General features: G+C 44.1%; 1 long non-coding RNA gene across 1 annotated transcript; it reads right to left on the reverse strand.

Moving 5' to 3' along the window:
• Positions 1-3,265: 3,265 nt before the first annotated feature.
• Positions 3,266-10,795, reverse strand: LOC134757186 (uncharacterized). The gene is made up of 2 exons (XR_010130883.1): positions 10,555-10,795; positions 3,266-4,206 (listed from the first exon to the last, which is right to left on the reverse strand). It is a non-coding gene; the product is annotated as an uncharacterized lncRNA (long non-coding RNA).
• Positions 10,796-13,697: the final 2,902 nt, after the last annotated feature.

Raw genomic sequence — 13,697 nt, forward strand, 5'->3', positions numbered from 1 at the left:
AACTTCAATATATCTTTTTTTTTTTTTTTGAGACAGAGTCTTGCTCTGTTGCCCAGGCTAGGGTGCAGTGGCGCAATCTCGGCTCACTGCAACGTCCACCTCCCAGGTTCAAGCGATTCTCCTGCCTCAGCCTCCCAAGTAGCTGGGATTACAGGCTTGCACCACCACGCTCAACTAATTTTTGTATTTTTAAGTAGAGACAGGTTGGGCGCGGTGATTCACGCCTATAATCCCAGCACTTTAGAAGGCTGAGGCGGGCAGATCACAAGGTCAGGAGTTCAAGACCAGCCTGGCCAACAGAGTGAAACCCCTAAACTCTACTAAACTCTACTAAAAATACAAAAAATTAGCTGGGCGTGGCGGCGGGCACCTGTAATTCCAGCTACTCGGGAGGCTGAGGCAGAAGAATTGCTTGAACCTGGGAGGGAGAGGTTTCAGTGAGCCGAGATCACGCCATTGCACTCCAGCCTGGGTGACAGAGCAAGACTTTGTCTCAAAAAAAAAAAAAAAAGTTTTGCCACGTTGGTCAGTCTGGTCTCAAACTCCTGACCTCAGGTTATCTGCCGGCCTTGCCTGCAGTGGCGTGAGCCACCGTGCCCGGTCCAACATATCTTTTTGAGGGGATCATAACTTAATTCATAAGAGACATTTGGAGGAACATGCTCCAGTTAAAACTGAGTTGAATTCAGTGTCTCAATTGACAAAGAGAATCAAATTGTTACCTGCTTGGTCACTGCGTTCCACCTGAATCTGATGACCCTTTTCTGTACTCTGGTACCTACTTTCATCATAGCACCTGTCGTACTATAGAGTAACTTACCATCTGTCATTTTTATCAGGCTGCGAGTCTTGGCTCTTACTTTACCTTTTTTTTTTTTTTTTTTTTTTTGAGATGGAGTCTTGTTCTGTCACCCAGGCTGGAATGTGATGGCAGGTTCTCGGCTCACTGCAACCTCCGTCTCCTGGGTTCAAGCGATTCTCCTGCCTCAACCTCTGGAGTAGCTGGGACCACAGGCACGTGCTACCACGCCCGGCTAATTTTTATATTTTTAGTAGAGATGGGGTTTCACCATGTTGGCCAGGCTAGTCTCGAACTCTTGACCTCAAGGGATCCGCCCTCCTTGGCCTCCCACATGGCTGGGATTACAGGTGTGAGCCACCACTCCTGGCCTTACTTTCCTTTTTATTGCCTCAGTCTAGCACCACAGTAGGCACGAAAGCTTACTGAATCAAATGAATGTCATATCACGAATCACTTTGGAGATAGTCGATGACTACTTACACAAGTCAGTCTCCTTAAAAGCTACACAATTTCTGCTTAGTGCCCTTAATAGCTCTCTGTCTGCTCACACCTTGTTCCAGGCAACCTATAGAATTGGCTGTGCTCTTTAATTCAGGAAATACCTTGGCTCCCACCTTCCTGCCCATCCTTCTTGCTCAATTCCAGTTGCCTCAGTTTCCCTGGGTTGCCAACTACCAGGAGTTTTCCCAGTGAACAGTGATGATGGGTGTCGGTTCCATTTCTGCCCGTGGGTGCCTCCTCCTGACTGTCCTCACTCCTACCTTGGCAGCTGGTGCACGAGCCAGGCCTGGTCACCCCACCCAAGTCACTACTCAGCACTCCGGGCTCCTGCTCAGCTGAGAGATGGGATCAGACAGTCTGTGACCTCCCTTTATTTTTTTATTTATTGAAGTCCTCCTAATTTATGTATTTATTTTGACAGCTTTATTGAGATATGGTTCAAATATCCATAAAATCTCCCTTTTTAGAGTGTGCAATATAGTAGCTTTAGTGTATGCACAGAGCTGTGCAACCATCAGCATTTCCTAACTCCAGAGCATTTTCATCGCCCCCCAGGAGAAACCCCATATCCATTAGCAGTCACTCTCCATTCCTACTTCCCCTTAGGCCTTGGCTACCGCTAATCTACTTTCCGTCTTTGTGGATTTGCCTATTCTAGATATTTTATATGAATGGAATAATGCAATATGTATGGTTTTATGTATGGTTTCTTTTAGGTATGGTTTCTTTCTTTCTTTTTGAGACAGGGTCTTCTATGTATGGTTTCTTTCTTTCTTTTTGAGACAGGGTCTCTCACTCTGTCACCTAGGCTGCCTAGGCTGGAGTAGAGTGGTACAAACACAACTCACTGCAGCCTCAACCTCCCAGGCTCAGGCGATCCTCCCACCTCAGCCTCCTGAGTAGTTGGCACTACAGGCACACATCACCACGCTCAGCCAGATTTTAAATTTTTAATAGAGATGGGGTCTCACCATGTTGTCCAGGCTGGTCTTGAACTCCGGGGATTAAACGATCCACCCACCTCAGCTTCCCAAAGTGCTAGGATTACAGGCATGAGCCACCACATCCAGCCTGGGTTCTTTCACTTAGCCACTTAGCATAAAGTTTTCTTTCTTTCTTTCTTTCTTTTTTTTGAGACGGAGTCTCACTCTGTCACCCAGGCTGGAGTGCAGTGGCGCGATCTCCGGCTCACTGCAAGCTCTGCCTCCCAGGTTCACACCATTCTCCTGCCTCAGCCTCCCAAGTAGCTGGGACTACAGGTGCCTGCCACTACGCCCGGCTAATTTTTTGTATTTTTGGTAGAGACGGGGTTTCACCGTGTTAGCCAGGATGGTCTCGATCTCTTGACCTCGTGATCTGCCCGCCTCGGCCTCCCAAAGTGCTGGGGTTACAGGCGTGAGCCACCGCGCCCGGCCCTTCCTTCTTCCTTCCTTCCTTCCTTCCTTTCTCTCTCTCTCTCTTTCTTTCTTTTTTCTTTTCTTTTTTTTTTGAGACAGAGTCCCTGTCATCCAGGCTGGAGTGCAGCGGTGCCATCACAGCTCACTGAAGCTTCAAACTCCTGTGCTTAACCGATTCTCCCATCTGGGATTCCAGAGCTCTGGGATTGCGGGGATGAGCCACTGCACCCAGCTAGCTTACTGTTTTCTCTCTCTCTCTTTTTTTTTTATTTTTATTTTTGAGACAGGGTCTCACTCTGTCGCCCAGGCTGGAGTGCAGTGGTGTGATCTCAGCTCACTGTAACCTCTGCCTCCCAGGCTCAAGCGATCCTCCCACCTCAGCCTCCTGAGTAACTGGGGCTACAGGCGCACACCATCACACCCAGCTAACTTTTGTATTTTTTTGACAGAGACGGGGTTTCACCATGTTGCCCAGGCTGGCATAATGTTTTCAAGGTTCATCTGTGTTGTAGCCTGTATCAGTACTTCATTGCTTTTTATGGTTTAATGAATAAATAAAACATAAGTTCATACCATGTTTATTTACCCACTCATCAGCTGAGGAACATTTATTTGGGTTGTTTCCACTTTTTGGCCATAATGAATAATGTTGCTATAAACATTCATGTACAAGCTTTTGTTGGAAAATATGTTTTTAACTCTCTTCGAATGGGATTGCTAGGTCACGAGGTAACTTTTTGTTTTAACTCTGAAGAACTGCCAGATTGTTTTCCAAAAATTGTGTACCATTTTACATTCTCATCAACAATGTGTAAGGGTTTGATTTCTCCAAATCTTTCACAAAATTTAGTATTATCTATCTTTCTTATTATAGCCATTCTAGTGGGCATAAAGTGGTATCTATTGTGGTTTTGACTGGCATTTCCCTGATGGCTAATGATACTGAGTATCTTTTCATGTGTTTATTGAGCATTTGTAGGTCTATACCTTTGTCCACTTTCAAAATTGAGTTATTTGTTTTTTTATTGTTGAGTTGTGAGAGTTTTTATATTCTGGCTACAATTCTCTTAAGATATATGATTTGCAAATATTTTCTTCCATTCTGTGGGTTGTCTTTTTACTTTCTTGATGGTATTCTTTGGAACGCAAAAGTTTTACTTTGATGAAGTCCAATTTATCTATTTTTTAATTTTGTCACTTGTGCTTTTGATGAGACATCTGAGAAACTGTTGCCTAATCCAAGGTTTTGTTGATTTACTGCTATATTTTCTTCTAAGAGTTTTATAGTTTTTAGCTCTTAACATTCATTCATTATCCCTTCCCTTCATTTTTAGTTTATCGTCTCCTAAGGGTAAATGCAGTTTACAGCAGGTTTGTTTGGTGTAATCTTCTCTATATCATCTGTTGCTGTCTTTACCCTGGGATGAGCCATCTCCTTAATAAAGCTGTTCATATTTAGTTCTGTGAAACAGACATTCATAACTTCAACAACCTTTGCCTTCCATCCTGTCAAAAAACAAACACATATGTAATAAAATATGCTTTCCAACTTCCAGTCAGCTTTGTCTGCCCTACCACAGACAAAGACTGGAGTTCCTCCAGGCATTAACAGCTTTGGAGGTAGTTTGAAGGTTGGTGGTTTAAAGCAGGACAATCTCCTGTGACCTAAATCCTGAGGAAGAAAGAATACAACTGCAGAACTCTTCAGAGGGGCCCTTGCTGCTTGGCAAGCTGTCACCCCACCACAAACCTGACCACCCAGGGCCCTTTCTGCATCTGTGGCCCATTGTTCCTGGGGTTTTGATTATTCAGTTCAGCCATTGTCTGCCAAGATGTTTGGGTTTGGAAATTTTTCATTATGCCTTTGAGAAAATAATATCACACTTTCTCTCTGAATTCTGTATTCATTGATCTTTGTAAGTTGGTGGCAAAATTAGTTTTTGTTTCCTTGGGCATTGGATATGTATGGTAGTTGATCCCCTCCAAATGGTGTATTTGTTCTCCTATTTGTTGGCAAATCTTTAACTTTTTATTTATCTGAACCCCTTCCAAAACAAGAAACAATTCACTTTAAAAAAAAAAAATCAGACTTTTTTTTTTTGAGACGGTGTCTCACTCTGTCGCCCAAACTGAAAAGCAGTGGCATGATCACAGTTCAGTGCAGCCTTGATCTCAGCCTCCTGAGTAGCTGGGACTACAGGTGCGTGCCACCATGCCTGGCTAATTTTTTTGTATTTTGTATTTGTTTTTAGAGACAGGGTTTTGCCATGTTGCTCAAACTCCTGGGCTCAAGGGATATGCCCGCCTTGGCCTCCCAAGGTGCTGGGATTACACGTGTGAGTCACTGTGCCCAGCCCAAACTATTTTTTATCTGGTTAAGTTTTCTAGGCACTCCTGGAAGAACAGGGCCAGAAAGAAAGACAGTTTAAATCTGACATGTCTTTGCATATGAAGCCATTGCTTTATTCTTTTTTGAATCAAACCTCCCCAAACAATGTAGTTAGCAAGAGCTACATTTATACATTTCTATAATGAGATAATCACTTCCCCTAAGGGAGAAGCAGCTAAAATCTGGCAATCCAAAGACTTCATTTTCTAGTAAGTCACTCCACACAATACATAGACAGCTCGATCACTTTTCCAAGGGAGATTTTTGAAGCTGATGTGCATCTATTTTCTGTTATCTAATAAATTGAAATAACATTCATTATTCAAAAAGTCGTGACTGTGTGGCCGGGCGCGGTGGCTCATGCCTGCAGTCGCAGCACTTTGGGAGGCCAAGGCAAGCAGACCACTTGAGGTCAGGAGTTTGAGACCAGCCTGGCCAACATGGTGAAACCTCATCTCTACTAAAAATACAAAAATTATCTGGGTGTGGTGTCTGGCGCCTGTAGTCCCAGATACTAGGGAGGCTGAGGCACGAGACTTGCTTGAACCCGGGGGCGGATGTTGCAGTGAGCCGAGATCGTGCCACTGCACTCCAGCCTGGGCAACAGAGAGTGAGACTCTGTCTCAAAAAAAAAAAAAAAAAAAAAAAAAAAAAGAAAGTCACCGTGTGAGGGAACCTACAAAAGACCACAAAGCACTTGGCTGTCAAAACTCCACAGCCATTCAGAAGTGTGGATCCAGGGAAGCACTTGGTCCCTTCACTGTTGATTTGTTCACAGAAATGCCAGGCCCTCTGGTCAGAATAGCATTACCAGATCTAAAGCCCAAATAGTGGCATGGGTCTTGGCCTTGGCCCATCTCAGTGAGTGTTAGGATGCTTTAATGGAAATAACTAGGTTAATAACGTGTATGTAAATTTTATTTACCATTGAGCCCTTAAAAGATACCGATGAGGTCTTATTGATCCAGTTGAAATGAAGCAGCTATAAAATGATATGTATAGTATGAATAAATCTTTTAGTAAAGTGTTTGTGTACAAAAAGAAATACATTAAAATGTTTTATCCAGGTAATAAAAATGTGTTTTTCTCATTTTATACTTTTCCAAAAAAGTTTTTATAGTAAGTATATTTTTACTTTTATAATCATAAAGAAAGAAAGTAGGGTAATTCTATTTTGAAAAAAAAATTAGGTCGTTACTTTTAACTCAAATGCATTTTCAGAATTTTGAAAATATGCAGCCAAGAGCACATATTTGAATCTGCTGCTCTGCAGAAAAACTTAATAATCAGCCTTAATGGCTATGAAGCAGGCGGGGCCCAGCCCTAAATTCCAGGTCACAGGGCAGTCTGCCAGGGCAGCCGGCTCATAGGTGCTTCTGCCCCCCCATGGGCAGCTCTGGAAAGTGCAGGCTCTGGCCTGAGCGTTTCTCCAGGGATAGGACCCTGGAGAGATGAGTGTTTCAGAACCCAGAGACATTTGGAAAAACTGGCCTCACTGCTCAAAACTGTTCTGGAAGATCTTAAAATGGAGCAACTAATCATGTAGCAATCCTTTCATACTCCCTACACTCGTTTTCAACACATATAGTTATTTTAATTTGCACACTTCGTTCTAGACACTGATGTATGTGTAGAATGTACAGATCAAATTATAAATTTCTTTTTGTGTCTCCCTGCCATTAAAAAAAACACAAAACTGTGGATACATAGTAGGTATATCCCTGCCATTTTTATAGTACAAATTATATTGTATTGTACTAATTATATTGTATTGTACTAATTGTATTGTACTTTTATTCTTTTTAATTTTATTTTATTTGAGAGAGAGAGATTCACTCTGTCACCCAGGCTGGAGCACAGTGGCACGATGACAGCTCACTGCAGCTTCGACCTCCTGGGCTCAAGTGATTCTCCTGCCTGTGCCTCCCGAGTAGCTGGGACCATAGGCATGTGCCACCATGCCCAGCTAATTTTTGTATTTTTAAAATCTCCCTATGTTGCCCAGACTTTTGTTATTCTTTTATTTTTATTTTATTTTATTTTAGATGGAATCTTGCTCTGTCACCTAGGCTGGAATGCAGTAGCGTGATCTTAGCTCACTGCAACCTCTGCCCTCCCCACCCCGGGTTCGAGCAATTGTCCTGTCTCAGCTTCCCGGGTAGCTGGGATTACAGGCGTGCACACCATGCTCAGCTAAGTTTTGTATTTTTAGTACAGACAGGGTTTTGCCATGTTGGTCAGGCTGGTCTTGAACTCCTGACCTCAGGTGATCTACCTGTCTTGGGCTCCCAAAGTGTTGGGATTATAGGCGTGAGCCACTGTGCCTGGTCACTTTTTTTATTCTTTGACTTGCTTCTTCCTCTATAGATATACCCTGGCAGGATCAGGACCAGGGTGAGGCAAGCAGAACCCTCTGTGACCCTGAGAATGGCCTCCTAGCACTCTGTGCCCTTTCTGGGTACATGCAGATCCACCTCATTCTTGTTACTCCTGCATAGTATTTTATGGTAGAAATGGAACACCACTAATCATTTCGTTTTCTATTTCTAGCTGTTACTAAAATGCTGTGTTGACACCCTAATAGATGTCTTTTTTTTTGAGACAGAGTCTCACTCTGTCATCCAGGCTGGAGTGTAGTGGCATGATCTCAGCTCACTGCAACCTCCACCTCCCGGGTTCAAGCAATTCTCCTGCCCCAGCCTCCTGAGTAGCTGGGATTACAGGCGCACGCCACACACCTGGCTAATTTTTTATATTTTTGGTAGAGACAGGGTTTCACCATGTTGGCCAGGCTGATCTCAAATTCCTGACCTCAAGTGATCCTCCCGCCTTGGCCTCCTAAAGTGCTGGGATTACAGGCGTGAGCCACTGCACCCAGCCAGATGTCTTTTTATGCATGTAGTAGTTATAATTTTTACTTTAGCATGTATACATTTTATTTTACTTTTTTTTAAATGGAGAGTGGGTCTTGCTCCCTCACCAGGCTGGAGTGCAGTGGTGCAATCATGGCTCACTGCAGCCTTGACTTCCCCAGCTCAAGCAATCCTCCCATCTCAGCCTCCGAATAGCTGGGACTACAGGTTTACACCACGACACCTGGCTAATTTTTTTATTTTTTTTTTTACTGAAGATTAGGTCTCAATAAATCGCCCAGGCTGGTCTTGAACTCCTGAGCTCAAGCGATCCTCTCGCCTCAGCCTCCCAAAGTGCTGGGATTACTGGCGTGAGTAGCTGCGCCCAGCTGTATTTAGCATTTTATACCTTGTTTGAGGCCTTCCGTACTTGAAGGTTATAATACTATCTCTCTGTACTTTTTTTCTTTCATTTTGGACCTCAGTCGAGTTAATCTGCTCCTCAGCTCCTCAGCTCACATTCCTCATGGTCAGCATTGGTCTGTGTGAGACATATCTTTGTCTGTTTATTCCCTTTTATCCCATTTCCCATTCCCATCCCCCCAATACACCATACACAACACAGTAATGCATTTGATAGGTTTTATGGCATTTGCATGTTTCCTTATAAAATATGTGGCCGGGCGCGGTGGCTCTCGGGCCGGGCACGCTGGCTCATGCTTGTAATCCCAGCACTTTGGGAGGCCAAGGAGGCCAGATCATGAGGTCAAGAGATCGAGACGATCCTGGCCAACAGGCTGAAACCCCATCTCTACTAAAAATACAAAACTTAGCTGGGTGTGGTGGCGCGTGCCTGTAGTCCCAGCTACTCAGGAGGCTGAGGCGGGAGAATCACTTGAACCCAGGAGGTGAAGGTTGCAGTGAGCCAAGATCATGCCACTGCACTCCAGCCTGGGCGAGAGAGTGAGACTCCATCTCAAAAATATATACATATACATATACATATACATATACATATACATATACATATATATGCATATAAATAAATAAAATGTTTTATATATATATATGTATTTAGGTAAATGATATTGTGCCACAGGCCTTATTCTGACTGTCTTCTGTCAGCACTGTTTTACAGCCCTTCCACATAGCCATGGTACCCTCAGTTTCTTGATTCTATCTGCTACCCTCATCCCTTCCCCCAGCATCGAGCCCCTGGAGGTTTCAACTCCCCTTACCACAAACAGCCCTGTAATGAACAACCTCATATATGGTCCTTTGTGAGAATTTCTGAGGACTATTTTCCCAGGATTGCTTACATTTTCTTCTAATACTCCTGCAGTTTGTTTTTTCTTCTATTCATATGCCTGCCCACATTTGGTTTATCTGAGCACATCTAGCTTATGCAATAATTTTGACTCTATTCTTTTTTTTTCCCCTCTTTCTCTAGTCACACCTGCTGGAACAGGATCTATTAGTTCTTGAAATTTTCCATTGGCAAAATCACTCCTAATTTCCACTTAGACCATGTTTCTTCAACATTCTATTATATTTATTTTTAGTTTATTATTAATTTTTTTTTGAGACAGTGTCTTCTTGCTCTGTCTTCCAGGCTGGAGTGCAGAGGCATGATGGTGGCTTACTGCAGTCTCACCCTCCTAGGCTCAAGCGATCCTCCCACCTCAGCCTCCCAAGTAGCTGGGACTACAGGCCTGCACCACCACACCTGTCTAATTTTTCTATTTTTTTATAGAGATGAGGTTTCGCCATGTTGCCCAGGCTGGTCTTGAACTCCTGGACTCAAGTGATCCATCCGCCTTGGCCTCACAAAGTGCTGGGATTACAGGCGTGAGCCCCCACATCAAGACTACATTCTATTTAAGTTAGTTTTTGGAATCTCAGCTTCAGATTTGTGTTAGTAATAAAACAACTTAGGTTTGGTGCCTCCTAAAGCAGACCCTGAGACAAGAACTTGGGTGACAATAGTTTACTTGGGAAGATATCCAAGGAAGACAGGGAGGGAGAGAGGAGAGTGATACAGGAAGGACGGAAAGCCAATGATAGATACATTACTGAGCTGGTTTGTCACTGTGGACAATTGGCTCAATCTCCCTGCACACTTTTGAAGAACCATATAGAAACCACCCAAAATTGTCCTGCTGAAGTGTGAGAGGTTGGGACATTTATCCAGCAACCTTCATCTTCCATTGGCACTCTCCCACTCCCCTACTACCCAGCTCCCGCCCCTTTCTTCTGTGGCTGTATCTGCAAGTTGGACTGAGCAAGCTTCCAAGCTGAGGAGAAAATTCTGAGGCAGAAAAGCTGAGAGACTCCACTGGTGCTTGAGACGTGAAGCCATCAGCATCCATAGGAGCTGTTAGCCACAGCTGCATCACAAGCCACAGGCCTCAGTTCCAGTTGATCTACAGCAATCCTGTGGGCATGCACACCTTTGCTGTTGTCTGACCTACTTCTTGCCCTGCACATTCCTATTCATGTATTGACTACACCTGACCTCTCTATCCTGACGCAGTGAGACCCACTCAAACCGCTTCCTGGGCCTGATCTAGGTGAGCAGCCCCTCTGCCTCTCTGGCCCAGCCTCTCTGCTTACCCGCTCTGGCAGGCCTTCAGCAGCCTGCCCTCGGAAATTTTGCACTTTTCCTCTTGCCCAGCAGATATGTGGCTCTCATTTCTTTCCTTCTTTTCCTCTTCTCTCCCATTTACACTTTGATCTTGTCAGACTCTCCAATGGCATCATCAAGCCCTACTCAGATCATTGGCTTACCCTGACACACAGAAAGTGCCCGCACTCAGCATCAAATAACACAAATAAGAAGGATGCCCAATACTATTTGAGCACTTACTAAACGGAAAGCGCTGTGTGAAATGTGATTCAGTCATTATTTTATTTTCACAACAGCCTGATGAGGTCAGTACTCTCATTATGTCGATTTCTCAGAAGAGGAACTGCGGCTGGGAGAACGTGACTCATCTAGCTGATGGAGCTGAGGTTCAAGTGCAGGTATCTGGCCTTGAGGACTTACTTTTGACCACTCTATCACCAGTGAGCTTAGCCATTAACTACCAACTGATCCTCGGAGACAAGACCTCATTTCTTCTTCTTTTTTTTTTTTTTTTTTGAGATGAAGTTTAGCTCTTATTGCCCAGGCTGGAGTGCAATGGTGTGATCTTGGCTCACTGTAACCTCTGCCTCCCAGGTTCAAGCGATTCTCCTGCCTCAGCCTCTCAAGTAGCTGGGATTACAGGCACGCACCACCCGCCCAGCTAATTTTGTATATTTAGTAGAGATAGGGTATCACCATGTTGGTCAGGCTGGTCTCAAACTCCTGACCTCAGATGATATACCCACCTCAGCCTCCCAAAGTGCTGGGATTACAGGCATGAGCCACTGTGCCCAGCGGGACTTCGTTTGACTTCGTTTCTTGTATGTGGGTTTTGACCTTTCAAGTAGAGTATAGCACCTTGGCTGGTTTGTTGTTGTTGTCTATGTGGATTTTTTCTTTTTCATTTTCTTGGTTCATGGTATTACAAGCATGTGATGCTTTTTTTAGGGCTAACTTAATGGATTTCTCTCCACCAATCTCTTGATACTAAAATTCTTTTTTTTTTTTTTTTTTTTTTTTTGAGACGGAGTCTTGCTCTGTCGCCCAGGCTGGAGTGCAGTGGCCAATCTCGGCTCACCACAAGCTCCGCCTCTTGGGATCACGCCATTCTTCTGCCTCAGCCTCCCAAGTAGCTGGGACTACAGGCACGTGCCACCACACTAAGCTAATTTTTTTGTATTTTTAGTAGAGACGGAGTTTCACTGTGTTAGCCAGGATGGTCTCAATCTCCTGACCTTGTGATCCGCCCGCTTCGGCCTCCCAAAGTGCCGAGATTACAGGCATGAGCCACCGCGCCCGGCTTGATACTAAAATTCTACAACTAGAAATTAATTCCTTTGTCCCCACCTCACAGTTATATGGGAGAGACTACATATTAATCCTTCTCAGCCATTTATACCTTAACATGAGTGAATTTCTAATCCTTTCCTGAGAGGTGGTTTTGGAAGAGGAGACAGGGGAAAAGCGTGAATGCACTAAGCCCTGATTAAAGGGAAGCCCCCTGATGCCATCACCTTACAAAAGCTCTTGCACAAGGGTATCAGGATTTAGGTGCAAGAATGTTCTTGGCAGCATTGTTCATAATAGACTCAAAACAGAAACAATCCTTTCTTTTTTTTTTTTTTTTTTTTGAGACGGAGTCTCGCTCTGTCACCAGGCTGGAGTGCAGTGGCGCAATCTCAGCTCACTGCAACCTCCGCCTCCCGGGTTCAAGTGATTCTCCTGCCTCAGCCCCCGCAGTAGCTGGGACTACAGATGCCTGCCACCAATCCCAGCACTTTGGGAGGCTGAGGTGGGTGGACCATGAGGTCATGAGTTCAAGACCAGCCTGGCCCAGATGGTGAAACCCTGTCCTACTAAAAATACAAAAAAAAAAATGAGCTGGGCATGGTGGCGGGTGCCTGTAATCCCAGCTACTTGGGAGGCTGAGGCAGAGAATTGCTTGAACTTGGGAGGCGGAGGTTGCAGTGAGCCAAGATCGTGCCACTGCACTCCAGCCTGGGTGACAGAGAGAGACTACGTCTCAAAAAAAGTAGAAAAAGAATGAAAGAGATGCATCGTAGTGGATTCATACAATACAGCAATGAAAATGAGTGAGCTACGGTGACAACCAGTGAGTTAGTTGTTTGAATCCACAAACATAACATTGAGGGAAAGAAGCATGATACAGAAGAATGTACACAGTGGGAATCCACACATATAAAATTCAAATACAGGTGGTAGATTATAAAGAACAAGAAGGAATTAACATCATGAAAGTTAGGATAATAGTAATTCTGATAGGAGGGAGATGGTTGTGATCACTCGGGATGCACAGGGAACTTCTTGGGTGCTGATTATTACTATTTATTTTATTTTATTTTATTTTATTTTATTTTATTTTATTTTATTTTTGAGACAGCGTCTTGCTCTGTTACCCAGGCTTGCATGCAATGGCACAATCACAAGTCATTGTAGCCTCGACCTTCTGGGCTCAAGTGATTAGCCCCCCAAGTAGCTAGGACTATAGGCGCGTGCCACCATGCCCAGCTAATTTTAAAATTTTTCATAGAGACGGGACATCACTTTGTTGCCCAGTCTTGAACTTCTGGGCTCAAGCAGTCCTCTGGCCTCGGCTTCCCATTGTGCTGGGATTACAGGTATAAGCCACCATGTTTGGCCATTATTATTTCTTGACTTGAGTGTTGGTTACACAGGGGGCTGCTTTGTAATTATTTTTTAAACTGTCCAAAGATATTCTATTCGTTTTTCTTTTTTCTCTCTTTTTTTGAGACAGAGTCTCGCTCTGTCACCCAGGCTTGAGTGCAGTAGCTCCATCTCAGCTCACGCAACCTCTGCCTCCAGGGTTCAAGCAATTCTCCTGCCTCAGCCTCCCGAGTAGCTGGGACTACAGGTGTGCACCACCATGCCTGGCTAATTTTTTTGTATTTTTAATAGAGACAGGGTTTCACCATGTTGGCCAGGCTGGTCTCGAACTCCTGACCTCAGGTGATCCACCCAGCTAGGCCTCCCAAAGTGCTCAAAGTTTTCTATGCATTTTTCTATATGTATTTTTCTGTATGTATGTTGTATTTTACTATTTTGAAAAGCAAAAATAAAGGAAGAAAGAAAAGGAGGGAAGGCAAAACAT

The sequence above is a fragment of the Gorilla gorilla genome, chromosome 15 (assembly GCF_029281585.2).
Source record: "Gorilla gorilla gorilla isolate KB3781 chromosome 15, NHGRI_mGorGor1-v2.1_pri, whole genome shotgun sequence".
In the NCBI taxonomy this organism is placed as follows: domain Eukaryota; kingdom Metazoa; phylum Chordata; class Mammalia; order Primates; family Hominidae; genus Gorilla; species Gorilla gorilla.